The sequence below is a fragment of the Corapipo altera genome, unplaced genomic scaffold (genome assembly GCF_003945725.1).
Source record: "Corapipo altera isolate COAL_440 unplaced genomic scaffold, ASM394572v1 68, whole genome shotgun sequence".
NCBI lineage: Eukaryota > Metazoa > Chordata > Aves > Passeriformes > Pipridae > Corapipo > Corapipo altera.
In genome coordinates this window covers 1,332,074-1,349,096 of record NW_020884919.1, presented here as the reverse complement: position 1 = coordinate 1,349,096, position 17,023 = coordinate 1,332,074, and the positions used below count along the sequence as shown (strand labels likewise).

The window sequence follows — 17,023 nt, the reverse complement described above, 5'->3', positions numbered from 1 at the left end:
ATTGGCTGGGCCGCGCCGCTGCCGCCTCGCCATTGGCTGAGACGCGCCGGCCGCGAGCGGCGCTGCCCGCGGGCGCCCCCTCCCGGCGCCTCCCGGCGGGGATGGCGGCGGCCGCCGGTGCCCTCAGGGAGGGGGGGGGGGCGAACAACGGCGGCGATTTGGTGTTTATTTGCAATAAAATATATCTGGTTTACAGTCAAATAGATTTGATTTGTAATAAAACAGCATCTGCTTAGTCTAGAGAAGACAGAGGGGACCTCATTAATGGATATAAGTACCTCAGAGGCAGGTGGTGCCAAGAGGATGGTGCCAGACTCTGGTGGTGCCCAGGGATAGGACGAGGAGCAGTGGCCGTAAATTAAAACGCAAGTTTCACTTCAACACAAATAAGAACTTCTTTCCACAGAGGGTGGCAGAGCCCTGGAACAGCTGCCCAGGGAGGGTGTGGAGTCTCCCTAATCCAGAGACATCTTAAACCCACCTGGACACGACCCTGTGTCACCTGCTCCAGGTGACCCTGGTTGGACTTAAATGATCTCCAGAGGCCCCTTCCAACCCTAAATACTCTGTGATTTATTTACAACAGAATACAGCCCAGAGAACAGCAGTTTGTTTCTGAGGAGAACTCCCCACACAACATGTCTGGAAACAAGAATTAAAACACTAAGGCACTAAGATTAAACACCAAGAATTAAAAGAAGATAAGCAAAGCAAACCCTGAACACCAAAAATTAAAAGAACAGAAGTCTGAAACTTATTTACAATTCAATTAAGAGACAAAATCTCTAAACTGGTTCCTGCTGGAGCTTTAAGACTGAAGCTTCTGGTGTAACACTACGTGAATAAAAAGTCAATAGATAATTAAAAAATAATGATGAGACTAATTTACAATTTACTTCCTATCCTTATTAAAACAATTACTTTAAATCTCATCTTCAGTGCAATCTGATCCAACATTGCTGTGTTCACAAATGCTTCCTATTTGCCTTTTCTATTTGCTTCATTTACTTTTCCTTCCAAAAGCTTCATTTAGTTCTGCAGAGTTCCCACTAATCCTTTGGGAAGTGTCAAAAAACATCTGAAGTAAAGCCAAAGGTGTTATTCTTACCATATTCACAGTTTCTTACAAATTTCATCAAAGGTTCCCCGAAGTTATGCTAGGTATTATTCCCAAGTTAGTACTTCTTCTGAAGGAGGATCTCAGCTCTAAGATGGTCTTTAAAATGTTCATTAAACTCCCTATACAAGAGTTAATTTTTACATCTTGTGCTACAAAGCCGGTTCCCTCCCCACCTTGAACATCTGTGATGTTACAGATTTAAACAATCAATGATCAGAATCATTTGTCAACTCAAAATTTAAAAAAAATGCTTTGAAATCACAAGAACAAAAAGTGTCTGAACTTCACATGGGTTTGTAATGAAATAATTTAAGTCACAAGTCAGGGGAATCACTATTTGATTTCCAGTCCTTACATTTCACATTGTGCTTTTAAGACACAGAAGTTATTAAAAATACATATTTAATGACTCAACTTGAAAGGCTCTTAAAAGATGCTATAAAAATACACACAGCTCATTAAATTGGGATTGTACTCGGGAAAGATCTAAACATAAGGGAAAACTGCACAACCTACTTCAAGAATTTAACTTGGGTGCCTAAAATGCAGTGATGGGGCTGTTCAGTTGGGGTTGGGGGGGGGTCTGAATCCCTTCCAGCATCCTCAAATCCTGCCCTCCTGGGACAACACCCTGTTCCCAGCACAAGGGAGAGGATGTGGGATAGACCTGAACTGACAAAGCAAACTTGAGTCAGCCCAAACTTCCACATTGAACACCCGTTTCCATGGTCAAAGCTGGAGAAAATTATCAACAGAGAACAAAAAACAATTGCAAGAACTCCTGTATTTCTCAGTTTTTCCCCCAGCCGTGTTTCTAAAATCTTAAATGCAAATCCATGTCTATAGAGGAATTCTGGATTAAAGGCTGTTTTGAATATTATGAGTTAATTTATCCAAGAGGAGGTAACGCACCGAGGTGAGAGAGGGACACATCCAGCCCTTGTAAGTCGTCTGAAAAGTAATATAAATATAATAAATATACTGAAGGAACAGAGGGATGGATGGGGCTCGGAAGCAGGGAGCAGGGAAGGTTTGAAGAGGGGAAGATGGATAAACAGGGTAAGGAAAATAGCTCCAAATTTATTTCAGTGACAAGCCACCCCTATTCCCTTGTGCAAGGCACTGGATTTATGGGTGGCCATCTCTGTGGGATTCCAGAAAGTCAAATCTCTTTGGTTTCAACTTCTAGAATGGCTCAGCAAAATGGAAAGGGTACAACAGGAAGACACTTAAAAGCTCCATCTTTTGGAGCTGAGCTCCCCAAGGAGCGGCTCAAACGAACGAAAAAAAATAACCCACTGCAACAAAAGATGAGGGTCACGCAGTAAGTGAGGTTTGGAGAGATCAAAATCACCCCTGGCCTGTTTCCTAAAGAGAATCCGGATGATCTGATATTATTAAACAGGGGATTCCACCGCCTCAGGCCACAGAGAAAGACTCTGGTACCTGTCAGCTTTGCTCTGCACTTGGCTGACACTAAAGGAACGAGCATCCAAACCCATCAGCTTGTGTGTGTGTGAACATGAGAGACTTGTTTTCATGGTCTGAGCTGGAAAAAATTATCAACAGAGCCAAAAAAAAAAAATAAAAATACAAGAGTTCCTGTATTTCTAATTTTTTTCCCAGCCACGTGTCTGAAATGCCCAAGTACAAATCCCTGTATATGGGGGAACTCTAAATCAAAGGCCATTTTTAATGAGGTGATTTATCCAAGAAACGTCCAGTAGGGAAATCAGCTGAACTGAGGCTTTGCAAGGTCTAACCCTTTAAATAATGTAGTTTTTTGAATGGTTTCAGTTGCTGCATCATACATTTTTTTCTCTGATCCCTGTAGGGGCCGTTCACTTTAGAGTCAGACTCGATGATCCCTATGGGTCCCTTCCAACCCAGAATATTCTGTAAAATCAGCTGCCTCACTGTAAAGGAAGCTCAGCCACTCCCTCCAATACCCTGGGTCAATACAGCAAATGGAATCTGATTCCAGAAAATGCCGCTAGAAATATTCACACCCTTCTTTTTCTTTATTAGAACCCACCTTTTCTCGAGTACAAAGGAAACCTCCTTGAGATGTGCATCCATCTATCCCAAAGTATCAATTCTTTAGCCATTTCTGAGCTACCCAAATGTGGGAATACTGGTTTGGGGTTTTATTTTTTCCCCCATGGCACGAACACAGAACCACGGGAAATTTTATTTCAAGCCTGATCTGATGATTCCTCAATCAAATGACAGCACTTGTGGGGTTCTTTCAGGACATGTAGCAATGAACTATTTGCATAAACACAGCAAAGTGCTCTTGGAATAAATGGCACCAGATTGCCAAGTCAGGGAACGCCCCAGCACCGCACTGCGCCAACAGCAATGTAAGTCAGCAAGTTCTCTCTCCTCTGTACTCCAACAAATCCCACTGCCACCTGGGATCTCACCAGCAGGAGCTCCCTGGGAGTCCAGCAGAGCAGCAGCACTGCGGGCGTAATGCCTCGTTTTTGGGGGAGAGAAGGATGGACGGGAATATCGACCCCGGAGCGACAAAACCCCAAGGCGGGGAAGTCCTTTAGGGCCTCTCCCTGCTCTCACGTGAGGTCACGGTCCCGGGTTTGTGACAGTCCTTGGGAGCAACGAGGCAGAATTCCCACAGAACACAAGGGCACGTTAACCAAAAGCATTAGTGCTTACGTTAATGGCACATTTGGATGTGAATCCACTCCTTCCAGAGGACTCCAAACCCGCCCTCTCCATCAGCATCCCTCATATGGAACATAAACTTTGGGTTTCATCTTCCCTGGCCGGGATCCTGGGGCCCGTGGAAGCAAATTGCTGTCCCCCCTGGAATGCTGCTCTGGTTGCAGGCAGCAAAGCAGCCCAAGGACCTGTTCCATTAACATCAGGGAAAAGGCCCGTCAGCATTCCCCGGCAATCCGCCGCAGGCACAACCTGCTCCCATCCCTTGGAAGGAGGCCAGTGCCTCACTCTCCTAAGTTATCTGGCACAGCCCAATTGCTCTCAGGCACACGGGGATGGGCCTGTGCAGGGCCAAGCCTTGGACTCGATGATCTCTGTGGGTCCCTTCCAACTCAGCATGTTCTGGGAATACATAATTCCTTAACCCTTCTCCTTGCAAAGCCATTTCTTTCCCTCTCTCCTTCCTCCTCTGTTTTATAACACAGAATAGGTGAGAATCTGCTTCAGTGGCAGCAGCTCTGCCTTGGGGTGGAGGTGGGGGCAGGAGAACCTCCTGAGATCCCTGTTTTCCAACATCTGACCAAGCAAAGAAAAAAGGATGGAATTTGTGGTACTGGCCAGTCCTCAAAGCCACCACGGGAATCAGGATGGATTTCTGCTTCAAAAGAAAGAGGGATTGTGAAGGAAGGATTCTGCTCTTTGGGATATGTCGTGGCACAGAGGATTCCGTTTGGGATATGTCCTGGCATGGAAAGCTCTGTGGATTTAAAGCTTTTATTCCAACAGACTGCTGGATGCCGTGCTTTTAATTCTTTGCATTTCAAGTAATAAATTAGCCTGGCAGGGCCTAATTTGAAAGTTCTGGAGGAAGTGAGGTGCCACCTATTCCAAAGCACAGTTCTCTGACTCTGTTACATAAAGGCTGCTATAATTACAGCGAGTGTGAAGACTTCAGTGGCACTTCCTCTTGCTTTAAAGCACCTACAACGAGAGGTAACTGGGCTACATTTGTAGGTATCCTCTATATTTAACTGCCTGTGAAACGCCTCTTTCCCGGGGATTTGGAGGAAGCTGAGCTGCAGGGAATTGGAACCATAACCACAGCCTTCCAGGGGGTTGTTGGTAGGGAAGAGCAGATTCTCTGCACCTCCCGAGGCAGGTAATGAATGTGCTCCGAGGTTTTAACAGCTCCAGCCAACTCCAACTGTGCCTTCCACTGGTGCACAGGATGGAGCGAAGCAAATCCCAAATTACCTGCAAAATGCTCCAAGTCACGGCCCAGAGCTCCAGCCCTGTGTGAACACGGGGATCCCTCGGAAAGACGTGGAGCTTGGGATGAAGGGCCTACGTGTGAGGTCGTGGGGATATCCCCACACTGAGCACGGAGACCCCAGTGCCCACCAGGCTGCTGGAAAGCTCCCAAATCCCACTCCAGGCTCCACCTTGAGAAGCCAGAGTGGATTTGTGGCTGGCACTGTGTCGTATTTCTTGGCTGGAAGGGAGATGGGCTGGTTCTGTTTTTAGAGAAGACACACGTCTTTATCTTCCATGCCAAGAACCGTGTGGGCCAAAGGATTAAGGGCTTGTTTTATTTCTTATTTTAAGCTCCTCTGCTTTCCTTCTGGATGTTAATCAATCTCCTGAGCTGCCAGAAGTGCTGATGCTGAGTGTTTCTGCACAACACTTCGGGCTGAAACTGTTGGGATGATGGGAAAGCATCGCTGAGAGCCGATGACAGAGTTTATGGGAAGCTGCTGCTGCTTTACCCAAGGAGTGGGAAAGCAGGACTGAAACACACACCCCAAGGGCAACAATCCCCCTCCTGGGGCTGAGAACAGCAAAGCTGCAGGGATTCTGTAACAGGGAAGGAGCACTGGAAGTGTCCTGGGAATATATCAGCTACATCCCGTCCAACCACTACACAGCAATGAGCAGAAGGATTTTCCAGTCTCACGGAAGGCACAGCCCAGAAAGCTCCTGGTCAGTGCAAATTTCCCAAATGCATCCAAATATTTGCATTTTTGTCAATAAACATTCATAAGAAGGTCGCTTAAAATATATTTTTGATAATTTATGAGTATCAAGCAACAGCTCTTCAGAGAAAATAAAGTTTTGAGTGAGCAGTTGGAGCTGGACAGAGGCAACCCTGGGAGTCCAAAATGAAATTCCAGCTGCTGTAAAGCACAAGATCTCCTGGAGATTTTTTTTTCTTTAGCTAAACCAGTAAAACTACAACTTTTATTTTGTATTTACGGTAACAGACTCAGACAAAGGGTGTCTGAAAAGGAGTCAGACAAAGAGCTTTGAAGTCCCAGTGCTAAGAAGGATTTGCTGTTCTTCCGCAGAGGTTAAAGGAAGAAATAAATAAATAAAACAAGGCAAACACAGCTCAAACTTATCTCTAGTTTGCTGCTTCTCTGTGGGATTTTACAGGGATTGTAAGCTTGATTTTAAGCTTGATTAGCTTGATTTTATTGCAGTTCCTTCTGCTTTATAATCCAGTTATCACACACTGCAGCACAGCCCTTAGAATTCCATGGTGAGGGACTGGAGGAAAGCCCTCAGTTCAGCTCAGTACATTTCCATGACACCCGTCCAAGGGGAGACACTGATCCAGAAAAAACAGATCAATGGATGAGGAACCACTCATGGAACCTGGTTTCTTTAAATACTTAGTCAGAATTCCTTGGGAACTGCGTGGAGAAGAACAAAGAGTCACGGATTTAGCTCTGCAGATTCAAGGAAGTTGAGTTCTTGCCTGTGGAGTCTCTGGGAGACCCTTCCTTATGTACCTGATGGAACTTTGTGATGTTCTCCCCATCCAGGAGCAGGACACACAGTCTGGGTGAAAATGCTGGAAATGATGGCTGATTGTCATCTTTGTGGGACTCCCCAGCAACAGGGAAAAGCCCTGTTTCTGTTTCTGCTGTGTCTCCATTTGAGAGGTTCCTTCCCTTCCACTGGCAGTTCTTGAAGGAAACCAAGGGGAACATTTCCAGGAGGAGGACTGCAGGTCTGGCCACTCGGTGTGGGGTAGTTCAGCTCCAAACAGACACCAAGATGCCAAAAAATCCCCCTTCTTCTTCCACAGTCCAGGTGGGATCTGCACCAGCACATCCAGGCACAGCAGTGACTTGGGACAGGATAAGAGTTAGGGATCCCTGGGCACTGGTGGGAATCTGGGATGAACTGAGGCACCTGAGCTCTGTGCAGGGTGACCAACACCCACAATTCCCACCTCATTCACTCCCATCTCAAACATTCCTCATTCCAGCAGTGCTGTGAGACACCTCTCACAAATCTGACTGACAACACCTTCTGCCTTTTGCTCACCAGAGAGAAACCCCATTGCTGCCAACAGCCCTGCAGCAGCACAGCCCAAATCCCTGCTACAGCTCCCACAAACCCCGTGTGGAAAAGGGGTTTGACCCACGAGGAGCTTCTAAAGGAGCAGGGAATGGATTCTGTGACCCGGCTTTTAGGCAGAGATGTTTGAACTCGCCAGTAAAGCTTTGAAATTCCCAGTCTGACGTGATGCCCCAGTGCAGGGGATGTTGGGATGTAATTCATGGAGTTCACAGAATCCCAGAATCCCAGACTGGGTCGGAAGGACCTTAAAGCTCACCTAATTCCACCCTAAGGAACACCTACCATTCTCCAGGTTGCTCCAAGCCCTGGAAACTCGATTAAAGCAGGTAATTCCTGATGCTCTGAACACTTAAAAACACCCATATTTTCCCTCTGCAGTTCCAGACACGTATTTTCCCTAATCTCCCAAACCCTGCAGTCAGGCATTAAAAAAGAACAGAATGATCAGTTTATTCCAGCCTTTGACAACATCCTTACAGAGATTCCTTAAAAAAACCCCAACCCTAAATAGACTGCTGAGAGGAGAGTTCTGTCCCACATCTAAAACTGCCTACGAGACAGGAAACAAAAAGCAGGAACAAATGCAGAGGGATCAATATTTAGGGTCTAATATTTTCCATGGTGTCATCCCCCCCCCCCAAAAAAAAAAGTGTCTATCACGTTTGGAGTGGGCATTAAAATCATTAATGGAAAAATTCAGCTTGAACAGCTCAGTTTGAGAGAGTTACAAGCAGAAAAGAGAATATTCTAATGGGAAGTGTGGAGAATAATAACTAATGGCAGCTCTGCCCTCCCTGCCTATATTCATGAGGAGCCAGAGAGAAGCAGATCAGAACCTCATGTTCTCAGAATTTAATTCCATGTCCAGATGAGGGAGCAGGGAATTAAAAGGTGATAAAACTCGAAAATTTATAGGAGGAGAAATTTATCCAAAATGTAGAAAAATTCCAGGCTCTGTTAAAAAAAATCAACGATGAACTTGGAAAGTCACCCTTAAAAAAGGCTGGATATTAATTTGAATATTACAACTGCTGTAGTTCTGCTTAGCAGAATTTGAAGGGATGTAGTTAAATCTTTGCTTTCAGCCTTAATCCCGTGGCAGGAGCGGGTTTAGGAAAAGACCTAAAGTTGACACATTATTCTATACATGTTTTCCACTGCATTTTACTCTCCCAAAATAGCTGCTGTGATGGGCAGAATAAGAGATTAGGCCTTACTCAATTATGGTATTTATTCCTTTGTGCAGCCAAAGGAAACCCAACCTTTTTTGGTCTACACCTGACACTTCATCAGCATTATTTTCAGACACGTTGGTGCAATACTGGAAAATTGGGTTTATTCCAGCTCGGCCTAGAAATGAAAAGACTTGAACCCTCATTGTTGCCATTAAACCTCACAGGAGTGTAAAACACAGCACATGCCTTAGGAGGGAATATTGCTGCCACCTCTTGGTTCAGCAGAATAAAAATAGGGATAAAGACTCCGAAAAATTCTCCTCAATAGAATAAAAATAGAAATAGATGTGCAGGTGGAGTGGATGTACCAGGAGCTTTCCCTAAAATCCAGCATGGCTTGCACAGGCAGAGGTTTGGCTCCTGGAAAGCTGTGGGTTTAGGATGGTTTTCCAAAGCCAGCTGGTGCTGGGAGACTCTGAAGTCACTTCTGTTGACCTGGATTAAAGTAGGAATGGCTGGGCATGGAGCAAATCCAGAGGGGAAAAAGCCAAAATTTGATTTTAATATTCAAATTCTCCTTGGAAGTGCAGCTCCTGAGCGTGTGGAGGTGAAGCTGCTCCCAGGTTGGTCTCTCTCAGCACCAAAATGCACCTCCCAGATCCCATCAGGGAGCTCAGCTCAGGGAGTTTTGTCTGATTTTTGGGAACTGTGGCCTTCGTTCCCTTCAAAGCACCTGAGCAAAGGCTGCTGGGATCAACTTCCCATCAAATGGAAATCCACAGGGACACCACCAGGCTCCCAGTGTCCTCCTTCCCAGCTGGACCCCAGGCATCTCTCACTCCAAGGGTTTTCAATCCGGACATCAGGAGGTGACACAGACACCACTGGAAGCCTCCACATGGCCTGAGAGTGTCAGATCCCACCCAAAACCTGTCCTGCATCCAATAAAACAAACCCACTGGTGTTCCTCATCATCCATTCTCTTGGAAAACTCTGTTTTCCATTAAAAGGTTTGGAGTCTTTGGTTTTGACTCCTCTCCATCAGCTCCTGTCAGGCTTGATCTTGAGTTTCAAGGCAAGTCCAGGGGGAGGGACCTCCATGATCACCCCAATCCCACCCCCTTCTCAGTGATCCCTGATGATCCCAAGCAGAACAACTTCTGCTTCCCACTCAGCCTGGATCACATCCCAGATCCAGCCCTGATCCAGGTGGGATGGAAGGAGGGCACTGCAGAGGTAACAGGGCCAGAGGGAAGTGGTGGGGAAGGTACCATCCCAAACCCAGAACATGAAGCAGGAATCACTGAATACTTGCAGAGTAACTGGAATTGGATGCCCTGGAATGATCTGTGGGGCAAGTCCTCCATGGAAAATAAAGGAAGGGCACCAATCCTGCCCCGTGGGAAGGTGGAGAAGGACCCACAGAGCTCACCAACACAAAGGCTTTGAGCACAAAAGCAACAAACACACGATGAAAGAAGGTTGAATCAGCATTTTCCTGCTGCGTGATGCTCCTGGTATTCCTGCCTTGCTATTCCAACACTCCTGCATCTCCATAAATCCCTCCAGGGCTATTCCTGAAAGGAATTTGCTGCTGCCAGAGCAGGGAGTGGTCCTTCAAGAGGTGTTAACACACTTCAATAGCCAGGGAATTTAACCCAAGCTCAGCAGAGCAGCTTTACAGGAGGAAAAAAATACAAATAAAATACTTCTAATAAAATGCCTCCAATATTTTCAGAGCAGCAGGAAGCAAATATTAAAGATTGAGCAGCTTCTTTTGTCAGTGGGCTCCTTCCTTCCCACTCACTTGTGCTCCCAGGGTTTGAAAGCCCTGAATTCTTCCTTCCTTGTGCAGCCAATTGGGGTTTATGGATCTGAAGCTGAGGAGGTGATCAGGGCAGAGGTGACAAGGGACTTGAGCTGAATTACACTCTGAACTGGGAATATCGAGCTCAGGGTGGGGCTTGGTGGGGCTGAGACATTCAGGAAAACAATCCCCTAAAACACCAAATATCTTTAATTTCAAACAGGCCTTGAAATGGCTTTATCTCCAACGAGCAGGTACGGAGGGGGGATGAGAATATTCCTCTTCCAGGAGGAATATTCTGCAGACAATTCCTCCTCTCCCTGCTGAGCACTGGCAGCCAACAGCTCCCAAAATTTCTTTCTGCCTTTCTAACCTCCACAGTGCAGAGTAACCATTGGTTTTAGGAATCTGAGAAGCAGTTTCCAGGAAAAGCTGTTTGCCCACCACAAAGGAACAGCAAACAAGCCCAAAGCCATCTTTGGGATCACCCTCCCAGGTGATTCCCAGCACAGACAACCCCATAAATACATTTAACGATGGAACAGGCACCTCGTGGCCATTTGGGGCACAGAAACACCTCATGCAGGGGGTCATCTTCTTGTTTCAACTAAGTCCAGCACCTGAAACAAGTGCCAATTAACGTGGGGGCATTAATTACCAGCTCTAGAGGCCTGACCCCTGGTTTGCAGCATCTCTGACAGGACACTGAACACACACGTGAGCAAGACAAGCTCCTTTTCTCGGCCAAATCCAGGCTGGATTTGGTCCAGTCACCCAAAAATGAACCCACACAATGAAAAGCTGTGGTGTTTGTGAGAACACTAAATTACTGACTTGCTCCTGCCATTACAAAGCAACACAAGCCACTTAAAATAACCTCCTAAAACGAGGAAACGGCACCGCACCGAGTGTGTCGTGGGAAAAACGGCTTGGGATCCTTCCCTAGAAAGCTGTTCCAAGGGAGGGAAGGATTTCAAGGGTCTCTTCATAGGAGGAGCACCATGTTTTGGTTAAATTAGGAGGTACAGGCAAACCAGGTGCTTTGGGCAGAGGGAAAACACCCCCTGAGCTTGAGTTTCAGTTCTGCACCGAGCCCCAGATCTGCGATGAAAAAGTGCATTTTCAAACATAGGTTGTGTTTTTATGTCTCCATTTCAACCTCACAGAGCATTCTCAGAGAACCTGGGGACTCCCAGTCCCTGGAAGTGTCCAAGGCCAGGTTGGACAGGGCTTGGAGCAACCTGGGCTAGTGGAAGGAGTTGGGGTTGCAACTGGATGAGCTTTGAGGTCTGTACAGGTTCATGATCTTAATCAAAAATGGTTGGACAATTGGACTTGACAGTCTTAGAGGTCTTTTCCAAGCTTAATGATGCCAAGATTCTATGGAAAAGCCAGTGAGGCATTATCAGGATGCCCTGGTACCTCCCTCTGCAGCTCCTCCAGGGGATGACTCAGAGCAGAAAGCTCCTATTTATACACCAATGATGAGCAAAACATGGACAGGATGAGAAAGTCCTTCAGCTTCCCCACGAGGGCTGTGACACCAAAAGCTTTCCTGAACACTCCAACCTCTGGAGAAAGAGGAACATGATAAAGAAATCCATCCCAGCTCTAACTCAGAACCTTCTGGCCAACACAACGGGGGCAAACAAGTTTGTTTTGCCACAGCTACAAAGCACTTTTTACAACAAATATCCCCGGAGAGAAAGGGGGGACAGCTGAGGTTGGGTTTGCTTGTGAGAGTCCAGGGAAGGGAAGGGAGCTGGGAAGGGTCTGGAGCAGCAGGAGGGGCTGAGGGAGCTGAGGGGCTCAACCTGGAGAAAGGGAGGCTCAGGAGGGACCTTCTGGCTCCCTTTAATTCCCAGGAAGGAGGTTGGAGCCGGGGGGGGGGTCGGGCTCTGCTCCCAGGGAACAAGGGACAGGAGGAGAGGGAACGGCCTCAGGCTGTGCCAGGTAAAGTTTAGGTTCGATATGATGGAAAATTCCTTCATGGGAAGGGTTGTCCAGCCCAGGGCACTGCTGGAGTCCCCAGCCCTGGAGGGATTTCAAAGCCCTGTGGATGTGGCACTTGGGGACAGGGGTCAGTGGTGGCCTGGGCAGTGCTGGGGGATGGTTGGACTCCAGGATCTTAGAGGGCTTTTCCATGATAATATTCTATCCCTAAATCCCTGGAGTTGTCACCCCCTCATGGATCACATCCACATGAGACCATTCCAGCCCTGATGGATCCCAGAGCCCAAATCTCCCTGAGCTCAGAGCTCTGAACTGGAGCCACAGCGCAGGACTTCAGAGCTGGGCCCCTAAAAATAGGCTGCCTTGCCAACCTGGGAATTCTGCCTGGAACAGCCACTTGTCCTCCCTGACTAATTGCTGTTAGAAAAGTCAAAGAGCTGTAGCACAGCTCTGCAGAGCCAAAGGTTGGTTTTCCTGGGAGAGATGCTCCGAGCCAGAGCCTTTTCCCGGGAGTGTTAAAGCACGGCTGCAATTAAACAGGGAAGCGCCTCCATTTTAAGGATTCCTTTCCCAAAATCTCCAGCCTGAATCAGTTAATAAGGGCTAAACCCTGGTTCTCTCATGCTAAGTGTCCTTACACTGCGATTTGGGATGTGGGTTTCCATGGCAATCGGCAGAATCCGGAATAAATTGGTTTCGTCATAATTGCTGCAGAATCCTGGGCAAACGGAATAAATAAACACTATTTTACTATTCCTCCAGCTCAGCCCAGGAGCTGCAGCTTTCCTGGGGCTCCTCATTTAATGAACAAACCAAAAAAAAAATCCCCAAATGTGACCGAGTGGAGCAATTAGGATTATTTAGGAGGCCCGACTCCGTGTGGGAGTGTTTGTTACTGTCTCCGTGACTCAAAACTATTCCATCTTTAGAGCAGCTCCAAGATTTTCCCCGTGTTCCACAACGTGGAGCGGGGGGGAGTGGGTGAAAGCAGAGATTTGACATCACTGAATGTTTTTAGGGCTCCAAGAAGACAAAAAGCAAAGGCTCTGAGATCCACCAGCGTTCCCAGTTCTCCTAGTCTAGGATAAGGAATAAACATCCCTGCTTCCCTGGCTTCCATGGCCAGGCAGGCTTGGATTTAAAAAAAAAAAATTAAATATCTTTATTTATTTCAGTATCTTATGTAAATATCTTCCCTTATTTAAAGATCTTTAAATATCTAAAAATAAAGACTATAACGTAACACATATTATATACTAATTTCTATTCTCTAAACATAAAATTTGAATGTAACGTCAAAATTTAATACAAACTATTAATTCATCTATCTAACATATAATCTAATGTAAAATTAAAAATCTAAATATAAAATATTATATTTTAAAAAATCAAAACAAAACACCTGGTCAGGAGTAGAAGCTGAACCTGGAAAATTGGGGGGGTGGGGAAGCTGTGATTCAAACACAACCAGGTGCTTTTATTTCAGCCTTTGGGGTGAAAATAAGGCCTCTCCCCACAGGAATCCCAAGCCCAGGATGGGAGGAATAACCTCCTTTTCCCTATTAAAGAGCTTTCCTTGTGGCACACCAAGGGATGAGCTGAATTCTGCTGGGAAAATCCACCTCTGGAGCACCATTTTGATCGGATTTCTCCCAGTTTTGTGGTGCCAAAGCAGCACAAATGGGGTCATTTCCACTGACTGCATTTATCAATTCTTTTTTTACAGTTTTTTATCTGTTTTGTGGGTTTTTGCAGCTCAGTTCGGGCACCACAAAGTGCTGGGAGTTGTGCCCAGGAATTGGGATGGACACCCCCCTTTTGTAGCTTAATGGAATGGGAAATATTTCATTTAGGAAGTTGGAGAATGCTTTGGAATTGCTGAATGTTCCCTTTGGGTTGTGCATCCTGGGAGCTCAATACCTCCAGGAGAAGTGGCTCCAACAGCACAAGGACGTGGAGCTGCTGGAGAGAATCCAGAGGAGACCACGGAGCAGCTCCAAGGCTGGAGTCCCTCTGCTCTGGAGCCAGGCTGGGAGAGCTGGGGGGGTTCACCTGGAGAAGAGAAGGCTCCAGGGAGAGCTGAGAGCCCCTTGCAGGGCCTAAAGGGGCTCCAGGAGAGCTGGAGAGGGACTGGGGACAAGGCATGGAGGGACAGGACACAGGGAATGGCTTCCCACTGCCAGAGGGCAGGGAGAGATGGGATATTGGGAAGGAATTGCTGGCTGGGAGGGTGGGGAGGCCCTGGCCCAGGTTGGGCAGAGAAACTGTGGCTGCCCCTGGATCCCTGGAAGTGTCCAAGGCCAGTTTGGAGCAACCTGGGCTGGTGGAAGGTGTCCCTGCCCGTGGCAGGGGGTGGCACTGGAGGATCCTTAATGTCCCTTCCAGCCCAAACCAGTCTGGGATTCTGTGTTTCTGAAACCCTCCATTTAAGGCAAGAGTGAGAATTTGTGCCTTTCTTACCTGGGCTACAAAACTCAGGAATCCCAGGCAGCAGCATTCCTTGCAATTCCAACTCCTCCCTGCCGGGATAACCCCGGGATTTTACGGACAGCGCTGCGAATGATTCCCCCGAAACACGAGCGGGAGCAACCCTTCGGGAATGAATTATGCTGTGCTCGTGCTGTTTGTCCCTGAGCCGAGAAATGAAGACCACATTCCAACCCCGAGAAGGACACGAGGCCGGGAGGACCCGGCCCTGGGTGCCGGAGGATTCGGGAGCTCCAGCGAGCCCTGGACTGACATCCCCACCCTGTGGCTTTGCCCAGAACTGCAGAGTTTCAGCCCAGAAATTCAGCCCCTGCTGCCGCCTCGCCCTGCGCGGACACCGGGCAGGGAATTCTCCCTTTTAATCGCTTTCCTGCACGGAATTCTCTTGGAAAAGCATCTTCCTGCGACTCTATCTGAGATTATAAAGAAATGAGAATCCTGTGTTCGATAGAGACGAAACACTTTCAGTAAACCAAGAGGATCTTCATCATCTTCATCTTCAGGATGGACAAGAACACGAGAGCACAGAACCCTCCAGTCTCCAGCCCCGGGCACTGTGACCCTCAGGAACTGTATCCACAACGACCTCCCAAAACCTGGCCTCTCCAGGTGAGCCTGGATTTTCCAGGGACATCTGGCCCCAGACAAAAAGGAAGGATTTTGTGAAAAGGGGCTTTTAAAATGTAATTTTTGAGTTTTTCTGTAAGTGAACGGATGGCTCAGAGGGCTGAAAGTCTCATAAACACTGTTCCTGTTTTTTCTGGATATTTCATTCCAGTGGAATTCGGTGGTGTCTGTCCTTAAAAAATACCTCAGCTGAAGGCATGAGGGTGGAAGAACTACCAAAAAAAGCAGGAGAGCATCAACACAAAGCTGAGCCCATCCTGAGTTAATCTGCTGTTCACAGCAGTCAGTCCAACTTGTGGGGCCATACGAGATAAAAAGCAGCACCAAACACCAAAAAAGGCATTTCTGAAGCCTGAACTGGATGTTTTAGATCCTAGCCCAGGTGTTTGCACCAACCCCTGTGTCAGATCCCAGTGATGAGTGACTGAGGTGGGAACACAAACACAGCAACAGCTGATTCCAGGATACAAACCAGGACTGGGCCCTGACCCCAGAGGGTCCCTGACCCCATTTCAGGGAAGGCACAGGATTTATTATTGTCAAGACCTCCCATTTTGGAAGATTATTATGCTGGCTACCTGAGAGAAAAGCAAGGATATTAATGTCCACTGCTGCTGGACCTGGGGAAGAGAAGGCTCTGGGATACCTGAAAGCCCCTTGCAGGGCCTAAAGGGGCTCCAGGAGAGCTGGAGAGGGACTGGGGACAAGGGATGGAGGGACAGGACACAGGGAATGGTCTGAAGCTGAATAAGGATTGATTTAGGTGGGATCTTGGGAAGGAATTGCTGGCTGGGAGGGTGGGGAGGCCCTGGCACAGGTTACCCAGAGAAGCTGTGGCTGCCCCTGGATCCCTAGGAGTGTCCAAGGCCAGGTTGGAGCAACCTGGGCTGGTGGAAGGTGTCCCTGCCCATGGCAGGGGGTGGCACTGGATGGGCTTTAAGGTCCCTTTTATCCCAAACCATTCTGGGATTTTATGATGGCAATCTGAGATGTGACACAGATGCTCAGGGCAAGCCCCCCCCTCTGAGCCCAGTTTAACCTCCTTAAGCTCAAACCAAGTCCCAGCTGCCACAACCATGGACCCTGCAGCAAGTCTGGGAGGCAGATCCAGGAGGATCCCTCGGGATCTGCTGTTCCAGGAGTGGTAGCATCTGTTCCTTGCTCCCTCACAGCCACTCCCTCCAGGTGGTCACAGATTCCCCAAAATGCTTTGAAATTTGGTTGTTTTTTTTCTCTTTGCACAGCGTTTTTGTTTCCACAGGAATAACTGAAGCTCGCCCAACCCTGAAAAGTCACTTTTTAGGTGCAAAACAAAAAGTGCTTTCGAGGCACAAAAAGGGTTTTACCCCCTGCCAAAGGAGTTCCATGGAGGGAACAGAACTAATGAGTGGCACCGGAAAGGGGGCACTGGGGAGTCAGAAACCATCTGCACGGTGTGCTCTGTGTGGGGGTTGTATTAAAATACACGGTACCACGTGCTAAAAATAGGACTGAAGGGGAAAAAAACTGCCACCTCAAAGCCAGATTTAGCTGAGCTTCCCCAAACCCCCGGAATTAGTGCTGGGAATGAACTCAGAGCTCGTCAGTGGTTGGATCACACATGGCCAGGGCCTGATATCAAGTGCTGTGATATTTGACTGTGCTGGATGTGGAAGTGAATCACAGAATCCCAGCCTGGTTTGGGTCGGAAGGGACCTTAAAGATCATCCTGTTCCTGTGCCACGGGCAGGGACACCTTCTACAGGAATAGAAATAATTGTGCTTAAAAAAAAGTGACATAAAATGGGGGGGGGGGGGGGGGGG

General features: G+C 47.5%; 1 protein-coding gene across 6 annotated transcripts in view; it reads right to left on the bottom strand.

The window, feature by feature from the left end:
* Positions 1-17,023, bottom strand: part of CACNB4 (calcium voltage-gated channel auxiliary subunit beta 4) — a 75,770-nt gene that overhangs the window by 47,044 nt on the left and 11,703 nt on the right. The gene's annotated exons all lie outside the window — the stretch shown is intronic.